This window comes from Seriola dumerili, unplaced genomic scaffold (genome assembly GCF_002260705.1).
Source record: "Seriola dumerili isolate Sdu_G_001 unplaced genomic scaffold, Sdu_1.0 BDQW01001124.1, whole genome shotgun sequence".
Lineage (NCBI taxonomy): Eukaryota > Metazoa > Chordata > Actinopteri > Carangiformes > Carangidae > Seriola > Seriola dumerili.
Genome location: NW_019175379.1, coordinates 2,761,866 through 2,786,439, shown reverse-complemented (window position 1 = coordinate 2,786,439; position 24,574 = coordinate 2,761,866). Strand labels below are relative to the sequence as shown.

Genomic DNA, 24,574 nt, shown 5'->3' with positions numbered 1-24,574 from the left:
GCTTGTCTGACTGAAATGCTGCAGCTGTAATGTCAGCCCTCTGTTCCTGCAGCAGTACCTGCACCATGAGAGACATTAAGTGAAATATCAATCACAGGTCTCGTTGCACAGCTGGCTTTGGTGTCCACTGAGTCAGGGTGTCTGGATTGTTTTCAATCAACAGGTGTGTCACACAGGTGAGCTTATCTCCCACTTCTTTGACTGGCAGGTGGCCAGGAGTTGCGTGCTCCATTGACTCCTCTTTTCTCATTCTCCTCTCCTGTGAGGTAAACTTTGAGGTTTTCCCGTCGGGTCAGTGAATTTCAGCACAGAGAGAGCCCGACTCTCCGCTCTGGGAGGAAACTCTGCAGCAGTCCTCATTAAAATTCCCTGTCCGTACACTCGCCACAGAAATCCTCCTGTAGTGGGTGGCACCGGCGTCCTGCGCGCCTCTTAATTGCGCACCACGCATTAACGAGCGATCACGGTTTCAGCGCCAGTGGCCGCGGATCACGCTGCCGTGCGGCAGAGAGTTGTTTGCTTCACGTCCCGATATTTACGGCGTCTAGGCTGAGAGAGGAAAGGTGAGTCCAGGAAGGTCCGGCATAGGGTGGCGCCCTGCGCATCTCATCCCGCGCTTGGACACACTGTGTCGCTTCCCAGTGGCCGCGGGGGGGGACAGTCCGCTCCTGCAGTCCGCTGCTTGTTCTTAACTGGCTTCTGGTTGCAGCTCATGATTGTGACATTTCTCGGTGGGGACTAGCAACATGTGCGCCCGGATGGTGTGAAGTGTGACACAGCGGCTTTGAGGTTGCATTTCTCTCGGATACGCCAAGTACCCGACGTTACGGCGCACCTTGTCTAATAGGTAAGTACATCAGTTTATTTCTCTAGGTACTTTACATTTGACAGCCGTCTGTGCCTCTGGTGTATTTTTTGCTCTTACAGCACCTCTACGTATGGATTATATCCGGCATCTGATTTGTTGAAATCCTGGTTGAGGGGTTTCCAGGCAATCATGGGTAGCAGAGACTGTCACAGACAAAAGCATCAAATCACTGTCAGTGCTGCATTCAACCAACACTGCAACATGAATTCATACTCGAGCATCATTAATGTCTCTCATGATATGGATCCTGATGTCAAGACATGAAAATGGCATCAGAAGTTGAGCTGGTCAGTTCTCTGGAAGATTCCTGGAAAGTCACAATTTCACTGGGAAGGAGATGAAGAATAATTCAGTTCTTAGTTTGGTGATGTTTTCAACATAGTCTCAGTCTCTCTTCAGGAAGCCAAAAACTGGAGTATTATGTGCAATTAAGAAAATGCTCTCTGAAATGTTTCATTTGACTTTTGGTGACACTATTCTTGGGGAAATGAATGGGTAAAGATTTGCACGTAATGTCTGTGTCCCAGTTTCATTACAGCAGTGGTAGGCTTGTTTGCTTTCAAACATTAAAAAAAAAAACATAAAAGTTTTTGATGAGAGAGAGAGAGAGAGAGCCATCAATCTTTCAACTTTAAGATGCCCTAAGTACGCTTCAAGTGGTTTATTTCTCAGGCAACATGGCAGCAACAAAGCAGATAATAGGAGAAACTCTCTTAAAACGTAAGACCACCACGAACAAACCGGCATCACCAAATACCCCTTTTGAATGTGGAGCTCCAGCTTTGTTTTCAAGCTCAGTAGGATCGTATAGAAGCACAGTTTAAAGTGTGTACTAATTGAACCTGCCGGCCACTCTCCCCATTGTGACAGGAATGTTTGGTTGCATGCTCTCCACAGAAACCCCCCACTCCCTTTGTTCTGGGGGGACAATCCTCCAGTGCCATGTGTGCAGTGGTGGGGGGAGGGAGTGGGGTCAGTGGGGGTATTGACATCTGTAGCTGACAGCTTCCTCGGGGCGAGCTGACATGCTGTGATACCATAAATGGGTATTAGGGAACATATGAGGAAAGCACTTAACGATAATGAGGACATTTATGCTTTGTGCACCCATGCTCCGGGACCAGTCCAATATCCAGAGAGATATCAAGCAGTTCTGACAATTCTGTCATTTTTTTATTGACTGTGATGCCGTAGCTTCTTCTTCAGACTGGAATTAATTAAAAAGTTATTTGCTTGTTGATGTCTCAAATCTAGCTGAGGCTGATGGGAGTTTCATTAGTTTTGCAGGTGTTTGGTCTTAAACCAAAGTATGGGCCTTGAGGAAAGGTCAGGGGAATCGGCAAAGTTATCACAATTCATCCTGAGGGGACCATGAATGTTTGTACAAAACCCATCCAGTAGGTGTTGAGGCATTTCGCTAAAAGCCACAAATGTGAACCTGAAGGTTGTGATAGAGAAAAAGTCAGGGCGATCACCGAAGTTTGTAGGGTTCATCCTCTGGGGACAACGAACGTCTGCACCAAATTTCACTGCAATCCATCCAAATGTTGCAGTGGCTTTTCACCTAAAACCACAAATATCAACCTCATGGCGGTGCTAGAAAAAAAAAGCAAGGCATCAGCAAAGTCACTAGGATCCATCTAATAATTGTTGAGATATTTCTTGCTGACAGACTGACATTATTATCCCTAGAGCCATGCAACGAGCATGGCTAGAAAGGCCAAACACTCTGCTTTCAGCTTCTCTGCTATAAGGATGTATTGGTTGGACAAAAACAAGTAATTTGAAGACGTCACCTAAGTCTCTGTGATGGGTATTTTGCAATATTTTCTGACATTTTATAGAGTGAGCAATGAGTCAGTTAATGAAAACAATAACTGATAATCAAAGTAGTCTGCTTGTTGTTGTCCTAACTTTGTCCCAGAGGGCTTCACAGTCTGTGCAGGACATGGCATCCTTCACTTGAATAAGGAAAACCTTCCCAAAAACGGCACACTAGCTCCTGAAGTCGAGACTGAATGAATGATATAAGGAGGATATGGTTTTCACGACATTATCACTGACAATTCAGCAAGATGGAGGGCAAAGTGTTGTCAGCCGTTTCAATACCTTCCTATTTGGTGCGATAGCTACTGTCAGCATTAGGAAGAATTTTCAGAGGACAGCGGCAGAACAATCGCCGCAGCTGCTCTCTTATCACCGATGTCAGGAAAAGCTTATGTTAACAATGAAAAACACTCGGAAAATATCAGCTTTCCCATCCAGAGCGACAGACCTCCCTTAAACAAACTTATCAGGGAAGTTCCAGGAAAAGGGAAAATCTGGTTTCTGACTCCTGGAGCAGAAAGTCTGAGCTGATGGGAAAGTTTTGGGGAATGTGGCTACGGCAGTGTGAGCGGGTTTCATACTCGTACATGAGCATCCGTCATGACTGGTAGAGAGTGGTACGTGAGGAGGAATGCAGCCCCCGTGGGCCCCTCATGCTACACAGTATGTGCTCAGGATGGACTTTGCACCTTCCTCCAGCCTGACAAAAGAGCAAGTTGCCAAAACAGGATTTCGCCTAAGCAAAAGCCAGCTTGTGCCTGCGTTTCTTTTCCTGTGTTTTCTAAATGCCACGTAGTATTAACGAAGGCCCTCAGCTGCTTTCGAAATGACTTTCATTTAAGCTGAGAGGGGGCTCATACACAGGAACCACAGGGGGAGGTGCCGCGCTTAAAAACAAGCGAAAGCCGCTCTATTCAACCAAGAAGAAAAATAAATTTTTCCCCCATCAGCCACTTATGATCCTATCAGCCAAAAAGCGTTCCCATAGGACCAGAAGGAGCCTGGGGTAGTCGTGCAGAACTGCATGGCTCCAAAAGAAAAAACGTCTTTCTTTCAAGGTGTTGACATTTGAAAGCCATTATTATACTGTATACAGTATCAGAGCAGGCTGTGTTTGCCCATTGGGGGATATCAGAGTGAATAATATTCCATGTGATGCCTCAGGTAAACAAAATACTCGAGTTCCTGGTGGTAGTGGCGACTTCACCTGCCCTGACTGAGCAGAGGCCACAGGAAAGGCAGATAGAAGACCGAGGAGGAGGAGGAGGGCATCGGTAATGAATAACTAACCATTATGATGATTAAAGGGGGCGATGGGCACGGGGAGATAAGAGCGTGGTGACCGTCTGAGCATGAGGTGTTTACAGGGGGAATTCCTCACATTCCTCAGCTGCAGCCATGCCACTCCAATCTGCACCTCCACCCACTGATGGTCACTCTCTGTGCCAAAAGGGACCCAAGGGCCGGAAAGGGCCCAATGAGTTCCTTCACAGTTTAAAAAAAGAAAAAAAAAAAGAAAAAGCTGCGTTAAATGTGTTATGCAAGGCGATTTTTGAGAGTAGCTGCAGAGATTTTTAGGTGTATTTGATGGAGCTAATGCGACATGCTGAGCAGATACTTACTGCAGTAGATCCCTGGAGAATTAAAATCCACGCAAAGGCTTGTTTTCAGCTTTGAATAGGAACAAAAGGAGATTTTCAGTTAAAGCTGGGGTCTGTAGTTTTCCACAAATTCAGTCTACAGCAATGCGATGGAGCTTTTCCCGTTTGTTATTTACTGAAGTGATGCGATTAGATGGTGTCATGAACTGAGCAGGTTGTTGATAGCCAGATATTTTTGAGTAAACACTGCAAAATGTTATTTTTCAGCCAGGCTAACTGGGATGGCAAAGTTGATGATTGTTTGGTCGGTTCACCACTTTGTCCCTGAAATAGCTCAAGAGGATATTTTGCATTGAAATGCTGTACAGATATTCAACAACCAGCTGCCTTTGGTGATCCCCTGACCTTTGTCTAGTGCTGCAATAAGGTTCACATTTAAGCTAAAAACTATTGGATGGATTGAATGCAAAGACCATTTGACTGTGAAATTCCTGCAGTTCCCTTCATTTTTTGTTCATAGTGCCATTAATGGATCAAAAATTACATTTGTATATGGCATATGAACACACTAAACTAAGATAGTAACCATGGAAAACGTTATACCTGCTAAACCTCAGCATGTTAGCATAGTCACTGTGAGCATGTTAGCGTGCTGACGTTAGCGTTTAGCTCAGCGCACTGCTGTGACTAAGTACAGCCTCACAGAGCTGCTAGCAACCCTGCAGACTCTCAGTCTTCCTCTAGTTTACCCTACAGACTTGTATAGAAAAGATTTAGTCAGAAGAAAACAGTATGTATTTCAGCTTTAAATTCAACAAAGGGGCTGCTGTGTGGTCAAATATTTAACCTGCTTATGTCAAACTACAGGATGATCCTTCAGCACTGCACCATAATTCCCAGTTGTATCGCTCAGTGTTTTAAGGGTTACATAGCTCACACACAAGGCTATAAACCTATGACGTAAGACATAGGTCTGTTGCAGTAATATTTTCTAATCGGGTAATAAATCAACTGAAATACGTGGATGTATTTAAAGTTTGTTTCTCACTAAATGCTCTGAAGTGCAAAGACTTCTGGTGCCTTTTGTGCAAGGAAGTCATAAGGCTGGGCTTAACTCTAGTCTTTATCCCCTCAGTTCATGAAACTGTTTTTTCTTTTTCTTTTTTTTTCACAGGCAAGGCCTTTGAGCTTGAAAGTTACTAGTTGCTCAACGGTTATTTTTCCCTCCTCTCTGTTTGAGGAGTGTTTGTGTTGTTAACATCTGAGAGTGTCTTTAATCTAGCTCTCTTTTCACACAAGAAATGTCACACAAAAAAAAATCTCCTGCAGAAGAGTGCAATGTGTTTCATTTTAGTGGCGCTGGAGATGTGTAGGATCCACGTTTGAAAAGTGAAACACAGGTGAGATAAGGTGTCCTCCGTAGGCAGCGTCGTGATACAGAGAGTTTGCGTTTTAGGATCAATCAGCACATTTTTTTTTTTTTTTTTTAATGCAGTGCAGATGACTGGGTCTAATAGGATTATGAGAAGGTCTGGAGGGAGGAGAAGTCGTCCCCGGGAGCCGCATGTTACCCCTGCAAAGGCAGCCTGGGCCAGTACATGGTGGTCATGTGATGAAAGGGGACAATACTAGCAGGTGTCAGCCCGATGATTACGAGGTCTAAGGCCGGGCTCACCTATCAGGATTACCAGAGCCTCTAATGGATGGTAGGTTGTGACCCCGGATAACAAGGAAGCAAATCACCACCCTCTCACCCAGAAAAGTGCTAGTCTATCAAATCAAAAAAGGAGAGAGAGAGAGAGATCCTCTGGTCTGTGGTTTCCTTGGCAACTTCTTCAATCTGGACATTTGTCAGATCAGCAGTGAACTTCTTGCAACAATAAAGGCATAAAGATCCTTTCAGTTTTAATGCGTGAATACTAGTCAGTCCTACGTTTTAGATGCACACAGTATATTGTATTTGCGTCCTTTATTTTTCTGTTGTTATGTTGAAGCTTTTTAGCAATCAGTTAAAATCAAAACTTGTGTACCAGCCAGACTCGTCTGATAGAGGTTGCAGATTAAAGTGGCACCATATGCTGGGGACTGTAGTCCCCTCCCCACGGTAGAGCTTATTATTGGGCTCCTATGTCACTGTCAGCGGCTAATTGTTGTGGAGGATTGAGGTGACGGGGAGAACAACTCCCCTATCTTGTCTTAAATGCTTGGTCATCTTTACTTTTCTCTGCACCCTAAATCAAAGCATTTCCTTTTCCAAACACACACAATGTGCATTTGTAGTCACCTAAAAGCCAAAGCCACCATTTGATTTTGTGACTTGCACTACCCTTGTTTAAACTGTTTAAGTACCAGTTGAGGCAGCCAGGAAAAGAAATCTGGAGCTCTTGAGTATATAAAACCATTGTTTTCTCTCTGTGCCCTGCCCATGCCGCATATGGCTCATTTCATGGCTGCTGGAGACTCTGATTGATGGGTTGAAGAGCAGCGGGGCTGATGCCCCTCATGTACAGTGTTTGGCAAGGCAAAAGCCAAGTCCTCAGCGAGGTCACACGAGGTAAGAGGAAATATATAGGAGATGGAAGAGGGAGGATTCATCAGACAGCGACAGACTTGTGCTCTGTGCCAAGATGCTCTTCATAACAAAAGCACAGGAAAGGTGGTTTTCCAGTGAACTCTACACGACAACTACTGTGCAAACCAGAAGCCAGATAATAGTGTATTTCTGATGTCTTCCTTTCCAAAGGTGTCATGGGAGCTGACATTTCATTGTAATCATTGCATTAACCACCTCTCAGAGAACTCTGCAAATATAAAACTCTCTGCGCTTGTCACCCCCAATTACAGAGCAGTTTTATATGGTTTTGCTTTCATTCTCCTCCTCTGTCTCACTCTCCGGTCTAAGAGATTCGCTGCCCCAGGGGGCTGGAAAGCTGTCTAGTAATCTGAGACAGCATTAATACTGGATAAGATGGAGCGAGGCGTCTGCACCGCAAATTAATTTTCATACACAGAGCAGCGTGTCGGGGAAAAAAAACTGCACAGTGATACGGTGGGATTTTGCCTGGCGTGTCTGTGTGTGTGTGTGTGTGTGTGAGTGTGTTTGTTTGTTTGTTTGTTTTGTGCAAATGCCAGTTTGTGGTGCTGGTAGTGTTGGTTTGTGGCAGCTACAGTCACCATGGAGACAGTGGCATTATTGTGCAGGGAGGACGTTAATGCCGGAGTGTGTGCAGGATTGGCAGCAGAAAGGAGCAACATGGTAACAACAAAATCTGAGTGGACAGCAACTGGACAGATTTCTGGCTTTGCGACAAACAAGATGTTTCCTCTTTTTAAGTGTCCTTCAGTGTCTTTCATTCACATTTGTACCTCCACTTGGTTCTGGCCCAGACCCACGAAACCACAGGATCCATGTTCACGACCAGATTGTCTCATATGTACTGAGAAGGGCAATGCTGTGAACGACAGGCAGCAGGAGCCAAATGAAACTGCTGCTGAAGCTGTTGGAATGACTCCCCCCTTTCACCCTCGCCGAAGAGGGGACTGTCCTTCGGAGAGAAGAGATGACTTGACGTTTTGGGTTTGTCAGAGGCTGCAAATAAATTGGACACACTGGTCGCTGCGCAGGCTGTTTGTGCTGTAAAAAAACTGCAGCTTGCTGTGGTATACGATATGTCAAACACGCTGTAGTAACTGCAATGATTTCTTTACTCCCTCTCAACACTGTAATGAGAGTTATGGCATCTGGTGCTACTGGAATTATTCCATATCCTTCTTGTTTCCTTCACACACATAGTTGCAGATTTAAAGGGCCATATCAGTGTTATTTCAAGTTTTAGTTAAGATTTCTGCCCTGGTTGATCTGGTGACATGTGGTTACTGGCACTAACAGCAAAGGGTGGGGGGGGGGGGTCAATAATAATACAAAATTAAAAATGCATATCCCATGCAGAGTTCCTTTAGACATGGCAGGCGTATCAACCCCTCATGTCTTGAGCAGCTGCTTATCAGAAATGTAACAGAGGAAGAGCAACTCGTCTCACTGCAGCTGTTACAGTGCAGTGAAAACAAACTGCAGGCCGACTCGATTCATCATCGTTACAATGAGAGTAAATGTTGTAATCAAATACAGTGTCACTGTCCTCTGCATCATGTCCAGGATACGTGCTGGTGTAATTACCTGTATATTTCTTGTGCATTATTTGAAACGGGGAAGACAGACGTATGAAACAAACAATTAAAAATACTACATAGAGGGTTAGGTATTACAGAATGTAAATATACTGAGGGGCTATTGCTTGAAAAATACCTTAAATAGTATAATATAATGTATAATGTCGTAAATGGTGTCAAAAATGGTATTTGACATTTGACAAATTTTGTATAACTGATATTGTGCTGACCTTTTTTCAAATGCAGGGGATACATCTTTAGTATTTTTCCTGCCAAGTATTGTTTTCATCAAGACTAAGACTGGATCTGAAACTGGGCAAAGTGGGAGAAACAGCTCCAAGCCGCCATTGAAGGCTCACCATGTCGTAATTGGTTTGCGTAATTAACACACATTTAATTGCAAAGTTGTTTGTTAATATTGTCGGCACCACTAATGAACATTATAAACTGCGGCGATATGGGGCCTTAAAGCAACATCTATGTTATTACTATTAGCCCACAGTTAAAATCTAGTTCTCCTGCCTTTTTATTATTTCAGTTCAAAATGTGTTTACATGGTGCATTTCCCTCAATAAATTCAGAGTGGGAGAAACAAAAGGGGTCAATAGGGGCAAACAGTACATTTTTGGTGACCCTAGTTAGTAAATCCGGTCCTGTGTTTTTCATAAAAAGAATGGAAACCAATGGATGTATTGTAAACAAAATTTATCTAAAATTAAAACTGCTCTGGAAGATTGTCAGCTGTGATATATAAGTGTTTTTAGCTACAACTTGCAAAACCACTGGAATGGTCCTTTTTTAAATTGCAATGCACACACAGCTTTGTCATCTGCGGTACACAAGTAATCTCTTGCAGAAGTTGTCACCACAGCAACTATTAAAATAATGTCAGTGAGGTTTGGCTGGCTCCTCTGCTTTCCCCTTGGCACTCACTCCATTCTTCCCTCTTTCACTAATAATAGACACGGCTGCTCATCCCGCTGTATTGTCCCATCCCCACACACACACACACACACACACACACACACACACACACACACAACCTCACACAGAAGAGAGAAGCGGCAGAGCGATGGAGGCAGAGACACCTGCAAATTCTCTCCCAGCCAGCTCGGTCTCCCCGCGGGGCCAACCATTTGACATTTAACTACGATAGCCGTAAACAGGCCACTGGAATGCCATTGACATTCATTTTGTCTGGCACAGTTTTTTTTTTTTTGTTGTTTTTTTTTTTTTCACCGAGCGGGTTTTGTCTCTCTGCAACTCTGTTCAGTGGCGGTGTCCAAATGCAACAGCACTGTGAGGAAACTTCTTTCTCAAGCCAAAAGTGAAATGTTAAAGTAAAACATCAGCAGGCAGGTTACATGGGTTAAACAACTGTTGAAAACTACTGCTAAACTACTGGATGATTAGTTAGACCACAGAAAATTAATCAACTATTTTAATATTTGCCACAGAACAGGCAATTTGAAGTCATCGCCACGGGCTCTAGGAAACTGTGAAGGACATTTTTCATGCTTGAGCGCAACACACTTCCAATAAAAGCTAAAGACGGGAGTTGACTTTTGAGGTTTTATGGAAAGTGCAAACTGTGGAAAAGCAGCAACACAATTATAGTGATTCCAAATCGGACACTTTAAACAAAGGTGTCACTATTAACTGTCCATCCAACCATCTTTACATTTACATGCACATTAGTTTCCATTTATATAGAACATGAGAAACCTGGTTATTCTCATCCCTGTATACATGATTATGAGATCCAGGTTTGTGATCATCTACTTCAATTTCTCACCATCTCACTATATTCTTTACTTGGATGCTTCAAAAATCCAATCGTGCCACCTGCATGTTTTGATGAGTATGACAATGATTGGACTTACATGTTAGGGCATTCACAGTCACTGGATCTTAACCAAATTGAATCCCATGAGAGATTGTGGTCTGACATGTTAAACAGTACTGTCCGTCAGCATCATCAAAACGCTACACGAGGAAATGTCTTTTGTGGAGATTCCTGCCGTAGAATTAATGCCAAGACACGCTGAAGCCGTTGTGGAGGCTCATGGTGGAAAAACACCTTACTAAGTCATTTTTTTGTTGTATTATTATTATTTGGTGGAACCCAAGATTTATGATAACGTCATGGACTTCTCTGATGAAATGCTGTAATCATTTTCCTCATGTTCTTCATTACGTTACCTATTGCAAGTCAGAACAAGAGGGCGTGTATCATCTGTATATTATCACTTAATCATCGGCTCTGTGAAGCTTACCAAACAAATCACCCACAAGCCCGGCTCTTCTTCTGAGCTCCATCTCCACCCTACCATGGCGCTGAATCACCGCTTCATCCATAATATTAAACACTACTGACTCTCTCTCTCTCTCTCTCTCTCTCTCTCTCCCTCCCTCCCTCTCTATGTGTGAGTGTGTATGGTGTCACAGATCTCATCCAGATCATGCTGAGTCTGGCTTGTTCTTCTGCTGTTTACCTATTCATTAATTCAGCCGTGAGTGATGGCACAGGCAAACCAAAGCTCTCCATCCTGTGGTAATTAAACGTCTGGTGGTGAGACACTTTCCCCCATGGAAAGCATTTTAAAAACTAATACACTCTCTCGCGCACACACACACACACACACACACACACACACAATCTCTGAGATGCTGCTTGTGGGCGTCCCGGGCTAGTGTTGGTAATTAGCGTGCTGAGTGGTTGCACTGATTGCTTCATTATTTCTCCGATAGGCGTCCCTGAGAGATATTTGATGGATGTTGCATGTTTGACAGTAATCCATGCTAAAACTATTTACATGTGCATCATGCTGCTCAAACTTTGAGGCTACTTCACACCTCTGAAGAGCTTGCACCTAACCCTGAACCTCTTGCGTCACATTTTCTCAATGCAACTGGAGCTCAACACAATTAACCACCCTCGTTGTGTAGTTACTCACCGTAAACACATGAATCCTGTTCCAGCTCGTGCGCTCTCGTTCAGGTGAGCGTTACGTCATTGAAAGAGAGGTTTCTGAACGTGCACCAGCAGGGCTCAGGTCCTCCTCTGTTTTGAATGAGTCGGAGTAATTGGTTTGTTTTTCTCACAGCAGTTCAGCCTGATGCTGTGAGCTAGACGGCTGTTATCAGCCGGTGGCCCAGTTTCATGGACAAGGATTTTTTTTTTTGTACGCTACAAGAAATTAGTGGCCATTTCTCAAGACGTGTTTCAGTCACAGAGGGCAGTGTTTAATCAGTGTCTTTGAAACTGAGGGTTTTGTAGATAAGGGCTTTCATTGTTTCAAGAGAAAACAACATCATGCAGCTCAGTGCCTCGGATTCAGCACTGAAATTATTTATTTGTGTGTCAGAAAACGCTTGTTGTCTTGCATTATTTGCTATTTGTTATTTTTAATCCATTTTCCGCCACACTAGCGGAGGTGTTTGCTGCTTGGCAAGCTAACATGCTGAGGGCTAGCACACTAATTTAGCTAAACTAAGATGGTGAAAATGATAAACATTAGCACGTTGACGTTTGCATTTAGCTTCATCTTCACTTAGCTGTTTGACTTTTAACCTCGTTTTTAGCATTAACTTGTTTTAGCTTCTTGATTTGCAGCTTTACTCAGTTGTGTATCATTGTAAGGTGAATCTATTTGGGTTTTGGACTGGTGGTCGGACAAAGGAAGCAATTGTAAGAGGTCACTTTTAACTCTGGGAAACTAATATTTCACTTTTTTTAATGAATAAATAATCCAATAAGGAAAATACTATAGATAGATTAACCAGTATAGTATCGTCAAATAATTGTTAGTTGCGACAGAGAGATATTTCTTTTACTTCAAAGGTCTTGTACTTCAGAAAGACCTCTAGACAGATACGGGATCATACATTTTAACTGACAGAACAACAAAATCCTACACACTGTCACTGCAGTAAAGTGAGTTCAGGTGATCAACAATGTGTGGGATTTTTCTTGGTTCTTTCCGAGAAACGGTGCTTGTCTGCTTGATACTTTGTTCCTGTCTATAGACAGGCAGGGTTGTTCAAATTCTGCCTCCTCTACTACATCCCGTTTGTTATTTGCTGCTTTTCTGACAACAGTATCTGCACCATACAGTGCTGTCTGCTTCGTGATATTAATTCATATAATGTGTCAGAAATCTGCCCCCCCCCCCATCGCCTCCTCCGCTATAACTGGACACCCACTGGACCGGCGTCGGTAGGATCTCACTTTAAAATGTCAACCCTGTCAAGTCCCCGCACCGTCATATCTTCTGTCATCTCCAGGTAAACATCAATCCCAGAGCCACAGGGAGCGCTGGCTAAACTCATTACAGCTGAAGTTGCCACCGCTCCTTTTCGATGAAGTTTTACACTTCCAACTCCTAAGCAAATATTACTTCTTTAACCAGTGCTCTATCCTGTGGAGGCTGAAGAAGTAAGGTCACCCCTGTCCGGATAGAAGACTCCAGGCTCCCATCACTCACCTCTTGACGAAGCTCTGGAGTGTGCCAATCACAAACCCTCAGGCGTTTTAGGGTGCGTGTGTTGCACCATATGCAGCTTAGTCTTGGTGTAATTGCCTCATTAGGCCGTTAGTCTTTTTGGAGAATTGAGCAACTGGGCTGCTCATCCATCAGTAAATTCTCCAGTTTAAAGCTAGTTGTCATTGTCATGTTTTTTTTGTGGCGTGCATCTGCCTTCATCTGTCAGCCTGAATCACATGGAGAAGGCCCTAATTGACGCTGTGTGTGTGTGTGTGTGTGTGTGTGTGTGTGTGTGTGTATGTATGTCTGCATACAGCGAGTCAGACACGGACTAGGGGAGTTAATCCGCCTCACTAATAGTGGGGGTTGGAGCAGAGAGGGGAGGAGGGAGGAGAACAATACAACATCTCTCCTTTCGTCTCTGACACGTGGTCGGTGCCTGGCGGGAAATCTCTGGACCTTGGACGATCTCTGCGGATGTTGCTCTTCTCGTTCGCTCGTCCCAGCTGGCTCTCAGAGGTTTCTGCTGCACCACTCAAGGAAACGAGGTACAATACTGCCACCCCCCTCCAAAAAAACATCCCCTCCCAACTGATTTTTGTTCCTGCCATTGTCACCGGACAAGAGGCTGCGTCAAGAGGTAAAGTTAGGGATGTGTGTGAAGAGTAATGAACTTTCCCTCAGTTTTCGTTTCTGCCTCACTTGAGCTGTGCGCTTTACTGTGTCTGTAGAAAAGCAATGTTTGCAGCCCAACTGAGACAGGAAGTGTAGAAACACATTGGAAACAATATGTATTTCCTCCTTTGTAATCCAAATTCTTGTATGCAGCTTAGGATTGCTGTGTCTACCTCATGGACATTCCTGTATGTGCCAAAGGGCTTTGTTTCCTTCCTGCTCTAGACATAACTCTCGTGTGATTCATAGATGCTCTCGGTAGGATTATCAGATTGTACGTTCGCAGGAAAGAGTAAATTCCACTGTCTATTGTCACATTTTTGTTACCTTACATCTTGAAATTCATACTACAGCATTGTTCTAGAACAAGAGGATTTCCTATGGTCGTCATTTCCTACTACAGCTACCTCAGCTTCCTTAGTGTCCGTGGTTGCAGTCAGGTCTCAATTGTACAAGAGACTCAGCATATTTGATTTCCCGACCTTTTCTGGCTCACAACCCCCTCGTCACAGGTTGCATACTTCTACGAGTTGTTCAACCAAAGAGTGATGTTCACCTGTTAGGATCAATATGTTTGTGGGAAAAATAACCTCAGCTCAAGGTCCACTGACTCACTTTTTCAGAGCTTTCAACCACATGTCATGTTCCTCATCCACAGTGAAGCTGATCTTGAGTTGGTTATTTGATCAAATATACAGTATTTCCCAGTAGGTAACTCTGATTTATCTGATGACTCATAAGATTTGGAAACACTGCTCTGTTGCGTTAGTCTGTGAAATTTCATAATTCGTAATAATGATCACTTGAGTCCCATCAAACAAAACAAAACTCTGTTTGTTTTTGCTCTCACCCCTTCAGCATGTTGAAATAAGCACACTGTCCCGCCCTGTTACATCTGTTATGTTGATTTGAAGGGATTTAGCTTGTTTATGGTATTATGCCCTCTGTGTTGGTGGCAACCCCAGGCGTCTTATTTTGCATTTAATAAAACCTAGAAGAGCTTGGCTCACAACCTTTGGTTTTGTCATTTTGCACCACTACATTTTTAATCTCTCACCCTCAAGGCAAATAGAATAGCTACTTATACTTTAGATGACGTGAATCATTTAGTCTTGTAACTCGGCTGCAAACTGTGTCCTTCTTTCATGTGTGAACTTTCTTAATTCATCAGAGCTTGTCTGGATGCGAGTGCAGTTCAGTTAACCTCCATCAATGTATGAGTCACCGTCTCTTCTGAGGCCAGCGGACGAGTCTTTAAGACCACTAACCCTCCTCGCCTCAAGATACAGCCTCACATTTGGAGGCTTCTATTGGGAAGCACTTTGACAGATGGTTCCTTCTCGGTTTAATGTTGCGGCAGTTGTCCTGCAGTGCACTAATAGCGCCGCTACTCTCACTGGACCTGAAGTTTTGACTCGGGTGTATCAGAGCTCTCTGAGATGAAGTATCACCAGCTTCCTTTAACGATTCACCTGCTCGACATAAGAGGGCGAGGTGCGTTCAGGGAGGCCTTGTGTTAACTGTGACGCCCGTCGGGAGGCAGGAGGATAGATGGTGGCTGACGGCACCCTTGGCGTTGGAGTGCTACTGCTGTGTCATGCTATTTTGCTGTGGTTTTGGCTTGTCTGTTTGTCTCAATTTAAAATCTCTGGAGAAGTGTCTGCTTTTATTGAATATCTGTGGCTAAAAATACATCCTGCCTCACCAATCAGAGCAGAGCACAGGTTGAACAGTGAGATGTGATTGGATGGCGGTTGCTAACCATTTTCTTAATGAATTAAAAACAGAGAAACAAAGCACATGTCAAAAGCCTTATCTTAGAAACCCCTTTTTCTTTAAATTATATTTATTAATTCTTCATTCAGAAACCAGTCTGCCCATTTCTCCCTCTTTGCAGGCGGAGATCAGGAGATGCAGAAAATCTAAATCTTTCTCTCAGCGATGCATTTTTTTTTTTTTTTTTGCATTTGTTCTCAAGCTTCGTCACGTGCTGAAATTATTTTAGAACTCAGACCATTATTTGAAATTAAATTCAAAATAAGGCAAATGTGCAGCGTCAGATTGGTGACCACAATTTGTGTTTTTTTTTTCTTTTCTGTTTGTTTGTTTTTTAAAGTGAGCGAACATTCACACAGAAGTGCAGTTTGAATAAATTCATAGTAATGCCCCGCTCTGGTGCTGGATCAAAATACAACAAATTAGTCATTTAGCTTTGGAAAAATTAAAAAAAATGAATGAATTAAATGTCGCTTGACTCGTGTAGAGCATCTAGAGAAGCACTCCATTTCTGCCAGTAGCTGCTCTCAAACTTGTCACTTTGCCCTGGAGGGTAGTTTGGCCACCAGCAGGTTGGCCATCACCTTTCACTGGCAGACAGCGAGGTGTGACAGGTGTTCGACCCTGCTGCAGACGGGCTGTCAGATGGTGAACACCCATGTCACCTGCATTACAGGAAATTTGATGCGTAGTGTTAACCTCCGCTACTCAGTCAGTGTGCAGAGGGTCATGCGTCTGATACACACTGCCAATCAGAAGTTTGTGGACATCATATACATTGGATTTGGCACATTTAATCAAAAAGAATCTCAAACTCTCTACACTGAATTACACCTTTTTCTTATCTGCAGCTCTCGTGTTATCACCGTCTCTGCATAAAACACAAAATGCTTTATAATGCCTTGAAAATTTCTCGCTGGGCTGAATGTGGGAGGGAGATGAAGCAGGGCAGGTGTGCCCTCAGATGAATTTTCTATCCATTTGATGCTGGAGCAGCTTTTACAGGTGTACTCAGGGATCAGTGGTAAACAGGGGGAAAGTGGACATTCTCTTATATTGTCTCTGCTGTTCAGTCAGCCTGCTCTTATGTAAGAGTGAGACACATTTTTCAATCTGGCTTTGGTGTCAATCTATTGTAGGTCTGCCAAAACGTTATCAATTAGAGTTCTTCTCGGTTCTGAAGTACCACTTATGTTTGGACAGATTTTCTGTCCATCTTTAGGAATAATAAGAGCTCGCCTTGCTTCCTTTTTGAACTGACATTTGCAGGATGACTAACTGTTAAGTGTCTTTGGGCGTTACAGCAAATGTCAATCTCTCGAGCTGTGGCAAAATCCCAATACTCACTCTGTGTTTTAAGTGCTAGCTTTAAGATATCTTGCTGTTTAACCTCTAAATATTCCACTAGCTGATTTTGTCTGCTGTTTGGAACAGGGAAGGTAGCGTGCATTGTGTTTATCAGAACATTTTATACTGATATAATGCTAATAAAACCAGTCAGACTGAGCCAAATAAAGTTTTGGGCCGTAACACCGAAACAACGAGCTGAAAGACGCTAAATGCTCCGAGGCAAACTACATCAAATATAGTAATTTGATCCATCGCTAATATAAAGTATTAATTAGTGCAGCTTTAAATACTGTAGAGCAATAGTTCAGTGGATGAAAACTAATAATTACTTGGAAATCCATCTTTTACCAGCTTTTTTTTTTTATTATTATTTCATTTGAAATTGGTTGGACTGATCTGAAGTCACAGATTCCTTAATATCAATCAGCACTTGCTTGGTATGATTTCCTGTTACTGCAAAACAACAGCACAACCAATTTTTATGTTTTCTGATATCCAAAGTGTGAACATATACACTTAAGACTTGCACAGAGACTTTTCAATATATGATCAAATAATAAATCATAACAAAGGTTGACATTTCCTGTGCTTATTGGTTGGAAGCCTTTAGATTATTTCTCATCCCTAAAAATAAAAATAAAAAAAAGCTTCCAGACTCTTGCAGCTTTAAAACACCCTCTTTCGTTCAAGGGACTCGAAGCATGAAGACCAAGCCTGAAGTAAAGATGAGAGAACAGAAGATACTTACTCGGATGAAAGTATGACGTGACATTAAAGGAATGGGGAGCAGAGAGAGATGGGAGATGAAGGAGAAGAAAGGCTCCGCAGCTCTGGGCTATTCTCCAACATCAAGCCCTGTATTAGAATCGATGTTGGAGATCCCTTTACGGAGCGGTAACAGCCTCTCCTTCTGACATCTCCCGGCTTCTGGGAGTTAGACAGCCATGCACTTGTACAAAGATGGTCTATCATTCCCAGCCTGCCAAGGATCCATGCCTGGAGAACAGCAGTGAATATTATCGCCAAACAGACACTTGGCTAAACCAGTTGTCAAAGCCTCTTGGATGCTAAATCAGGAGCTGTAGTTAAAAGCACATTAGTTGGGTCTAAATCAATTCTAAAAATAGTCTTTCCACATGTAAAAATAATGCTTCAGAAGCTAGAGAAGGAGCGTCTACAGAGACATACGCATCTACCCAGCTCTGATCGATGAGGTTAAGTACTTCATCAAAGGTCTTTCCAGCCTATTTTCCTGGTGTAAATTTAGATCTTTGACAGATATTACGTGGAGGATTATGTGCTTGTTATTCGTTACTGTGGCATCACTCGCTGAGCGCCGCTGGTCCGATAATCAATGCAGCCGAGCAGGAGAGGCAGACTTTACATATAAATCTGTCTTTCGGGCCTGACAAGTTTCCTGCCGCACCGTGCGATGTAACGCTCTGAGAGAACAGGCTGCGAGACAGAAGTCAAAGTTGAGGCTTTGATCAAATGTTTTTCCCCTCATGTTGTTTTAGATCTGAAAGAGAAAAAAGGCAAAGAAAGGTTTGCTTTGATTTTAGTAAATAGATTTTTTTTTTGTTATTTTTATACGGGGTAAGGCAATGTAGCTCCATATCCCGTCTAATTATTCACGGCTGCTGATCAGAAACCTTGTAAAAAGATATTTCTTACATTATTCATCCTGCCTTTTGACCTGTTCTGTCTCCCATCTTGTTCGGTTTTTTGTTGAACAAACGAAGAAGCAGCGCTTTGACGATGCAGCAGCTCATTTCACTTCATCGCTGCCGAGTCACAAAGGGAAAGAAGAAAAACGGCACAGAGGCACCAAAAGTTGTCAGAAAGCAATTGTACAATTATATTTAGAAGCTATTTAATGTCATATTTCATGAATATCAATCAGAAAAGTCAAATGATCTCTTGTGTGATCAAACATTAAGACACAAGCGGCTATGTTAGGATTGAAAACACTACATTATTATTATTATTATTGCAGTGAGGAAATGCTTTACATTTGCTCCAACATGACCTCTGTAGAGCTGGGATGCATTAAAACGTGCATCTGTCTGCAGTGTGTGGATTGGGTTCAGACTGATGCGTCAAGCCTCGTGTGGCTCTGGCAAGTGTCATTATGCATTCAGTAAGTGTAGTGAATTTAACTGTCACCCTAAACCCCCTTTAATTTTACAGCGATGTTATTTTTTGATTGTGTTACCGATTGTGACAAGCGTGGCGGGACTTGACACGCTGTAGTTTCACGTTACTCTTCATCATCAGCGAGCCACTCGCAGCAGCAGCCAGCAGTCAGTCACTCACTCAGTCGGGGGGTCACATAAGGACGGTAAGAAGAAAAAGAGAGAGAGCGAGAGAGGAACAGAGGTGGAGAGGAGGATATTTACAACTCAGACAGTGGCTGGGGGGGTGAGCTGCATCCCAATGTCTGCTCCTTTACTGCCTGGCTCGATAACTCTCGGGAGAGAAGGGACAAGCTTGTGCTGAGAATTTTCAGGTATCACGGTCAGGTCTCCAGGTGTGCGGAGTGTCTGTGCACAGACGATATTAAAAAAGCCAAGCATCACACACACTGGGGAGGCCTTATAGGAGAAATCCATTACGTTGGATATAATGTTAGATGTCGTCTAATAGTTTATCTGTCTGTGATGTTCGGTACGTTGAGGTATTTTGCAATAAAGCTATTTACTTTATTTGCTGTGCTCACCTTTATCGCCAACTGTCTTTCTTAAAATGCATCAAATGAGGCTTTTGTTAAATGGCAGTTTTGTGTCTTGTGTAACGGATGTCACTGTGGGTGATTGTTGAACTTTGGTGCAAAATAATAAGCCGTGTGGTGTTGAAAGGACATGTCTAAACTAAACAACAATTGGGGGGCATAGATCCACAGGGGACATCACTTGTTGGCCTGTCAGGTCCGACTTCAACACTGATCAAATCCATCCACTGACAGCCCCCCCTTCGCCTTCAATCACTCCAAGTGCTGGATATCCAGATTGTGGTGTCCTCTTTCCAGTGATATAACAAGTCTGTCACAGGCTCTTCCCCCAGGGCTCTGTTACCTGTCTCACTCTTTGTTCCCAACCCGACCTTAGGTGTGTGTTACACAGCGTAGCCGAAGCTGCCACCACTGATTCAATCCCCTGCTGAATCTGTCAGACAGTCTGGCCTTGCTTGGGTCTTAATGACTGCCCGGTGTGATGCAGTGAAGCTGCCTGACACTTTGGGTAAAAAGCACAGAAAATGCAGGTATTTGGCTGGAACCTGAAACTTGACATATTCGAGACTTTATTGCATGAAGACTTGGACTGATTTATGTGAACAAAGCTAGAACTTGAGACTTAACTGCTGTCAAATGGTAAATGGACTGCGCTTATATAGCGCCTTTCTTGTCTCACAGAGCAGTGGTTTGCCACAACTTCACTGTTGTCTCCACAGCTTGACCCCTTGGACATTGGACTTGAAATTGACTGATGTGAGACTTGACTAACTTGAGACTAAACCGTCTCAAGACTTGATTTGACTTGAGAGCAGAACCCTCAGTCAGGACTTGAGACTTGGCTTGGACCTGCTCCAAGATTTAAAACAGCCCTGAAGTGCACAGGAAACTCGTACTGTAAAAACTTCCTGCTCATAAACGGGACTGCTGCAGAAATCAGCAGGAATTCTTTTTCGGCCGCCATTTACTGTATCTCTCTGTCTGTGTCTCACATGTGTTCACACACCCACGGAAAGGGCTTCAGCCACTGGTTCCTCTGATAAATTGCCTTAGTCATTGGTCCTGGCCGGGTGTATGCGTGTTGAGTAATGAAGAGGCCGGTGACGCTGTTGTACTCCTCCTCAGTTGCCCCTGAGCACAGGTGCCCTGCTCCTCCTGAGTGGGAGTTCTCTTCTGAACGAGTTAGAAATTCATTCATCCTGTGAGAGCTACTGCGGGTTTCTTCATTGTTAACATGATGCGAGTGTGAAGCAGAAATTTTGTGTTGCGGCGTGAGTGGAGGAAGCTAAAAAACACACACACACACCCACACACACACACAAAAGAAAAAAAACCCATCTCTGATAACGCAGTGACTAACACTCACACTAGGTTCCTTTAGGCTCTTGTGCTGTGCTCAGTGCCTTCTACATTAATGACTATTGACAAGTGAATCATCTTTAATACTACACTGTTCTGCTTCCTCCGTACTGACATATACAATATGTTAACCTTCGGGACTGTAGCCAAGACATGGATATGAGCTGACAGCTTGTTCACTGAGCACATAAAATCTAAAAGTATAAGCATGATACTGGCAGGGCAGACATTGAAGTTAACTGTTTCATAGCTGGAGATTTGTTTTTAGATGCTCCATGTGCATGTAGTGCATGTAGGTACGGGCTTTACATTTTGGCCAGAGAGACTTGTAGCCTGATAGTGAGACTGAATTGTGTTTTATGTTTTCTGTTTGGAAGAGGTTGCTGCTCCGTCCTGACCAATCAAAGGCAAGCGAGACGTCTGTTTCAGTCGACATGGAAACGGTTAACAACACGAGACCTATTTGAACTACTGATGAATCTCTGATGTGAACAGCAGTTTCAGGTCTGAGGTCTAGAACCAAGTTACTTAAGCAGTTAACTCCATCAAAAATATGTGGTATCAAAACCTCAGACCCTGGAGTCTTAAAATATGGCTTTGAAAAGTTCATATCTTTCTCCTTTATAGCGGCTGTAGTCAGTTTGGGTTCACAAAAAATCTACAAAAGTTCCCAGCATTGACCCAGATTTAAAAAAAAAAAAAAAAAAAGTTAGTTTTGTTCTTGTTAGTCTGGTCAATATGATCCACATATTCATCTTTTTGCCAAAATATGGCCCAAAATTTGATGATGAAATGATAAGAGAAAACTGTTTTTTTCAGCCATTTATTGCCTTTATTCGATATAGAGACGGACAGGAAATGTAAGGAGATTGTGGGGGAAAGACTTTTTTACTATTTTAAGTAGATTTTTTTAATCCACATTATTCCATCACTACTGAAAGCATTCTACACACTATCATGTCAACTTGCCGACATGCTCAGTTACGCCATGTGGCTCCTACTGTTGTGTAACCATGTGAGATATCATGGTGACGCGCTTGGACAAGGGAGCATGATGTGCGCCGCTGTCATGGTCAGAGTGAACTGCATGCTGGGACCTGTAATGTTCTTTTAATGGCTGGTGTGTTGCTGTACCGCGGGGCAGAGCCCGGAGGGGAGAGATGGTGCTGATTGATAACCCGCGCATCCTCCGCCAGCCTTCATGACGCAGCATCAGCAATTCATCCTGCCAGCTTTACCATCTAGGGCCACAGCTGACGGCGACAGTGACTCAGCAATATGACTGTCTTCCTGGATGGAAGGGTTAGAAGTCTACCAGGAAGCCTTTTCCTACTTTGTACTTCTTGCTGCTTGCATTTAATTTAAGCCTGTTGTTGCATTGAATCAATACTTGTAATCAATCACTTGTTGTGTGTATCCTGGCTGCACAATTAAGTTATCAAAGCCCCAGAGTCTCTCTTGTGCTTGAGTCACTGGCTCTGGCTTTTAACCCTCCCACTGACAAAAACAAAAAATGGTTCCATAACAGAATTGTTCACAGTCATAATCAGTAATCAGCTTCCCATTTGCACAATAAAGCCACAGTCTTCCGTGATTGGTGCCAAGCAACTGGTTGCTTTGCAAGGTCACCAAGATGGCGGCAACACCCAGAGGTAAAGCCTTACTCCTGAGTCACAGCCACAGTCTCAGCAGGGCCGGGGCCTCATCAACACAAGCGCAGGAAACACATGGACACAGCGAGAGTACAGCCCAAGTGCTATCAGGGGCTGTTTGCTGATTTCCATCAAAGGGTAAAACAACATCAAAGGAAAAATGGACGCCTTCTGTGCGGGCATGTCCCCTGGGTCGTTGTGGAAGGGCAGGGCCGAGGAAAGTTGGACTTGAAACTTGAAATGAGCTAAACTCTCTGAGATCCCATCAAGTCTCGGCTTTGATGCAGTGAAATCACTGATGTAACCAGCTTTTCATAAGGCGCACCACAGCCATAGATCCACTGTGGTCACACTGTAAGTCTGCTGTAAATGCTGAGAGATGTAAAAGAACATTTTTAATGAATGACTTCCAAAAAGTAGGACCGCTTTAAAGCAGAGGTAATGCTGCAGCTTCAGTTGCCAGTTTTCTCGGTCTGTATTTTGCTGCGAGTATCTGTCCAGTTACTTCAAAGCTGCAGCTTTCACACTTCACCTCCCTTTATTGTGTACCTTCCTCCTCAGACTCAAGCCGGCAGAAATCGCTCTGCAGTTCATAAAGAGGAGATAAAGCCAAAGCGTGAGAGAGTGGCATCAAAACTGGAGGGAGAAAAGCATCAGTTAGAGCAGTTTTGATTGGAGGTCCAGTTATCAGTTGACTGTGAGAGTACAACACTGTAGTTCACACTGTCGTCGTCGTCGACTCCCACACTTCCCTTCCCTCCTCCTCTTCTCTCGTTATGGAAAGGGCTTTCAGGCTGCAGCCGCTGCGGGCAGGCAGCCAGCCCGCTGCCACGGCCCCTATACATAACCGCAGAATAGAGGGAAGTCCAAAATTAAAAGCATTGTTATCCCTGCGGCTGGTGGCCACGAAGAGATGGAATGACAGGCTTAATTCATTGTGCTGTCTCGACCGACCTTGGCTTTGGCCTCTAGTCTGCGCCCCCCTCCAGACAAACTATTCAGCGCTGCAGTCTGGGACCTTCAGGAACCACGGCCCATACTGAGTCTGAGAGACAAGCAGATTGTTACTGGATCACTCACTGTGAGAATTTCTGTAATTTCTGTAATTGCAAATCTCCTTTTTCTTTTTTTCTTTTTTTTCCTTTTTCTTCCCAATTCTGTTTGAGCCCAAAAGTGTCCTTGTGAATGAATTTGAATATAATGTACTATCATGGTTGCTATGGTGATGGCTGCCGTCTGTGTGCATGTCAGTTGCCATGCAACTTTTTTTTCCCTCTCCAGCAGAAAGCTGGGCTGCTACGTGCAAAGTGCTAAGCTGATACTGTTCGTGTGTTTTTACCTGGGAATCTGTCTGATATTGCTGAAGCCAGTGTTGATCTCCAGTGTATTTCACTTTTTGTTTTCTTGAGCGGTAGAGGAGGATCATTTTTAATGATGTTGCCGTATTTGGACTGACAAATTCCTATCCAATAACACTACTACTTTTTTTTTAAGGGGTGGAAGGGACCCTTATCTGATTCAGGGGTGTATTGTATGCTGCACACATTGTTCCTTGACTTGACTACTGTTGACCTGGAGAGGGTGTTGACATTCATTCACACTGCTTTGATACATTTCATTAGTGTATGAGCAGGAGCTGCTCACCTCCAGGTCTTACCAGGCGTTCAGACCACAACAGCTCTGCATTAAAAAAGAAAAACACAAGCTGCTGCATTGGTTGGAGCATATTGTTGTTTTATATACTGGTGAAGCAATTAAATATAATACTGGAAGTCTGGTTTGAGTTATAGATCCATGAGTTTGGAGCCTTATTGGACTCTTTAAAACGCTGCAGAGAGGATGATATGAAAGTATGAAGAAGGATTTTTCAAGTATGGAACGTTATGGAGGTTGACGTGCTCCTGTATGTATCTGATTGGCCACCAAAATTCATCGCTCGATGACATGGCGTAGGGTTGTGGCAGAAGTTGAGCCACGTTTAACTTCTTTTGACAGACGACCCTGAATTTTATTGCTTGAATTTGCTGCATCGACAGAGTGGTCTTACACACCACTTCTGATGTTTGTCTGAAAACGGC

At 43.5% G+C, this 24,574-nt stretch overlaps 1 protein-coding gene across 2 annotated transcripts in view; it reads left to right on the top strand.

Moving 5' to 3' along the window:
• The first annotated feature begins 488 nt into the window (after positions 1-488).
• The window catches only part of tmem108 (transmembrane protein 108), a 44,999-nt gene continuing 20,913 nt past the window's right edge, over positions 489-24,574 (top strand). The window contains exon 1 of one of the 2 annotated variants that reach the window (XM_022767233.1): positions 489-847. The gene's annotated coding sequence lies outside the window, so the exon portion shown is untranslated. Of the gene's footprint in view, positions 848-13,371; positions 13,502-24,574 lie in introns of those variants that run through there. The other variant, XM_022767234.1, reaches the window with a different exon arrangement.